A 4,689-nucleotide genomic window follows, 5' to 3' on the forward strand; every position below is an offset into this window, starting at 1 on the left:
CAGAGCTAAATCAACAATGATATTCAAAGAGATACTCAAGACATAGGATGAGTTCAAGGCAAAATCAAGTAAAGAAGAAGATATACTTTATTATCAAAATATAATTTTATATTTTTTTGCTTAGAAATGTGTACAAGCCTTGATCACTCATACACATGCACACACATAGTGTTAGAACACGCTAACACATGGTTTGTGTGTTGGTTAACTATAAAAATCCCCTATGTTAACCATTAGATTTAATAGATATTAAGTAAAAATTAAAAAATATCATATAGCTCATATCTACCCCTTAATAGTCGACTAATAGCATGAATAGTCGACTACAAAAGACACAAACAGAATATCAGTTTCTGTGTTATTACAGACTAGTCGACTACTAGGACATTATAGTCGACTAATCAACGTTGAATCAGAATTCTAGACTTTTTGTCAATTACGGTGTAGTCGGCTAATGAGTAGAGTAGTCGACTTCTAAGGAATTTTATGACTACACAGAGTATGTTTGAACTTAGAGTAGTCGACTACTAAAACTTATACTCAACTACAAAGGCAGTTTTCTGACTGTTACAGGTTTTGAATATATGACCGTTTATAGCCATTTTGAGGTGTTATTTGGTTTAAAAATATGACTTTCCAGAGGCTATAAATAGGGTAAACGTCAGTAAACATATATACAAGATTTGCACTCAAAAGATTAAACTTTGTGCACATTCAAGAGGCCAAACATTCTATTTTTCAGCCTAAATATTGAGAAAAACTGTTTTCTGAAAAATCCTATGTTCTTGATCATTTCCTACTAAGTGTTTAGGCAAATTTCAGAGAGTGAAACCTATAGTCACAGTGAGAATCATGTTCACAACACATTCAAGGCTTATAGGATTGGATTTGTACTTGCTTCAAAGGAATGTTCTCTCGGTTTGTGAGAGGGGTTGATCTTTTGGTGTAGAGGTCGGTTTACAATTGGCATGGTGTTGTTAATTGGGTTTGCAATTTGCATGATCTTGCAAATTAGTCAGGTTTACTTTTGATTTTGTAAGGTTTTAAAATCATAGTGGAACTCTCAAGCAGGATTTGCTTGGGGATTAGATGTACACCGAGGATGTGGAACCAGTATACATGCTTGTGTTTGTGATGTATATTTTCTGAGATTATTGACATTCTTTCTTACAATTTATAACACATATTGTAAACTCACCCTCTAGTATTTTAAATGTAAAGCTTCCACAGATTCTACTCTTGATATAAGAAAGCGCAACTCTAAAATTTTCTTAAGGGTCACGATTCTACACTTGGTATGTATTAGATCAGATCCTACAAACCAAACCTTAATAACTTTCAAAATGTCTTTTTATGTCATTTTCTGGTTCTAATTTATATGGGTTATCTGCCAAATTTAGAAAGATATTGGCGGTTTAGTGTAATTTTAAAAGTTCATATGAGCTACAAGTTCATAAGAGTTTAGTGCAATTTACTCTATTAAATAATTATAATTAGAAGTAACTATTGCAGTATGTTGCAGGTATCAAGTGTAACTATCTAGGGAATATCAGGAAAAAACTAGCAAGATTAATACATCTTAGTTAACTTAGAGTTAAGTTAGCAACTGTCAAGTTGGAGGAGCATATTTAAGAGAACATATAGAATCAACAGTTTTATTTAAGAACAATTTTAGATTTGGGGACTTATTTAAAAAAAGATTAACACTGAGCAATCGTTATAAGAAAAATATTCAATTACAATAACTACACAATAATGATTAATTCATATATTTTTTTAAGCAATCTTATTATATAATTTTATTTATTAACACACTTAAAACATGTACACTCACGTGTACATGCATTATACTTGTATCTACAAACAAAGATGGCATCACACTCTTCGCCAAATGATCACTTTACAAGCATTTCTTTTGTTATTTATAAATTGGATTAGTTCCTTCGGGTTGCTTTCGCAGCCTCCTCATCTCTCAAACTTAAAGTTTTGAACAAGTAATTATTATTCGAAGACCAGCTACAAACCTATACATTATCTGTATTTAATAAAGTCAAGTTGTTAGGCATATCAAAATTCCAAAGGTCTCATTTCATGGTGCTCTCCTCCCAAACCTTGCTAAATTCCCTAATCAAATTGAGCATGCAATCATACTAGGATTTAGCACATGGAAAACATATTCGTAAGTCTAATAGGGTAACGCCCAAAAAGAAAATAGTATTTATATATTTTGAATTTGGCAGTTACATTTTTAGACCATGAAGGTTATTGTTTAATGTTTAAATTTTAGGGGATACGATATTACTGAAAACAAGTGTTATATCCTAAAAATTACAAATTTAATAAGCCCTTGAGAACGGGCAACGAGTCGGTTAGTCAGGTCAGGTCATATGCTCGAAAACTCGGCCCAAGCGTAGTTATAGCCAGACTAGACTAGCCAACTTCTACAATAGTCCTTGTCCGAGTTGGAAGAGCTCTATCAGAAGACATTCATAAGAAGGCAAGGAGATGTCTGACTGCCTTGTTAGTGGCACTTGCATTTAATGATTGACCAGGCGTGATGAAGATTTTTCGGGCGTCACCCATACTCCGTCACCCAATCGTCATCATATTTAATACTGGTGAGATGTAATAATGACTCTTGGGACAGCACCCACACCCCCTCACCCTGTCACTGTCACTATCACATTAATGTGATATGGATGACTCTAGCGATCTCGCCCAACTGGCTACTAACATGTGTAAAGTGTAAACCAAATATCACTTCCGCCATTTGAGTCAGATTATCAATTCACCCTTAATCTCTCTTATAACATAAGTTACTCTCATCATTCTCATGTCTGAATACTCTAACCGTAAACTTAGTCTTACACTTTTCTTTATACTGATTATACTAGTTATTGACTTGAGCATTGGAGAGCACGCAAGAGGAAATCTCCTTCGGTGACTCTAGCATTTGTTGCTTATGTGAGGATCTGCCCTTCCCAATTAGATTAGTCATCAGTGGAGATTAAGTGCCCTAATCTCTCATTAACCTCCCAATTAGATCAGTCATCAGTGGGGATCTGTCCTTCCATAGATTAACCTTCCAACATAAACAACAGACAATTCTACAAGTCTGCTAATGACCAATCACTAAGTTATAATTCTAAAGTTGTGATGAAGTTAGTCGATCCTTTAAAACCCTTTAATCATAGGCAAAAGTTTATTGAAATTGAGAGGAGGCTCTCATGGTCTGGTTTCATGTTTCAACTACGATTTTTTTTATTTAGACATTTATCTTTTAAATATTTATTAACTTAAAATTATTTCTCATTTATCTATGGTCAATTTATCAACCAAAGCACATTATCTATCTTCTTCCTCCTACTTCAACAAAATTTCAAAAAATCAAGCTATCCTTCAATTATTATTCCATTTCAGCTTCCCTTTTTTACTTCCAATTTTGACAAAAACCGAAAAAAATAACAAAGATTCATAGAATATATGTAATAAAACCATGAGTCCAAATAGATCCATAAAAGTCCACAAATATTGCAGTCCTATTATTTTTTGGAGATTTTGGATACTACTGCCAAAGACAAAAGCATGCTTAGGTGCAAAGAAGTCAAATTTATGGGGCCAAACATTGGCGCTTCAATATTTTTTGAGGACTATAGCTTACTTAAAGGCTTAGACTTTCAATCACTTACTTTTTCATTTTTGCACACTGAGAGGAAAGATGTTCAAGGGTTAATTTCCTTGGGACTTACAAGCTGTAATTATCTCCACTAAAACTTTGTGTTAATGATTAGAGCTCATCACTTTTAGATACGTAGATATTCTCTTAAGAAACTTTAAGTTTCTTAATCAACATCTTAAACTAATCAAAAATGCTGACAACCTCCTTGTGTTAACCTTAAACTAATCAATAAAATATGGGTAACTACTAGTTAAGACTTACAAGTGAAAAGGATGCTTAATAATAAACAAATTATAAAGAAAAAGGGGTTTAGTGAACTAAACACACAAAAAATTGCTTAAAAGGTTCAAAGATTTGAGCATTGGTCAATGAAAGTGATGATGGAGAGCTGTGGAGAAACATGCCGGCTTTATGGTTGTATCAAGTTTATTCAGAAAATCTCCAATCTTTTCACACTTTTCTCGAGAAAAATAGTTAATTTTTACATCCCTAAAGGGGTGCTTTTTGTAATAAAAAGTTGGTCCGTGGGTGAAATGCAATTGCATGACTTCTTCCTTTTCCTTCGTTCTTCTTTTGTTGCAGTCTTACGGAGCAGTGGGGATGGTACAGAGAATCTTAAGTTGAAACGTCGAAAATACCCCTGATTCGGAATGAGTCTTTTGGCTTTTGTGCTCCGAGTCCATCTTTGCTGGTATTTAGAGTTTAGGGGCTCTTTGTTTGCAAAAAAAAAATGAGAAAAACCCCGCCAAGTCACATTTTAAGAAATCCCCCATGCTATTTAGGATTTTAATTTCAACCGATCTTCAAATCATATGTTTATTTCGTTTTGTGATTTAAAAAATGAGGGTGCCACGTAGAATGTCACGTCAGATTTTTAAGAAATGTATTTTCACACCAAAAACCTCTGAAAACACTTGAAAATATCACTTCTATGAATTTTTAATTACTAAAAGCACCGTTGAAACAGTCCATGTGAATAAAACAAATTATTTAATTACTGAAACACTGTT

The sequence above is a fragment of the Asparagus officinalis genome, chromosome 8 (assembly GCF_001876935.1).
Source record: "Asparagus officinalis chromosome 8, Aspof.V1, whole genome shotgun sequence".
NCBI classification, from domain to species: Eukaryota; Viridiplantae; Streptophyta; class Magnoliopsida; order Asparagales; family Asparagaceae; genus Asparagus; species Asparagus officinalis.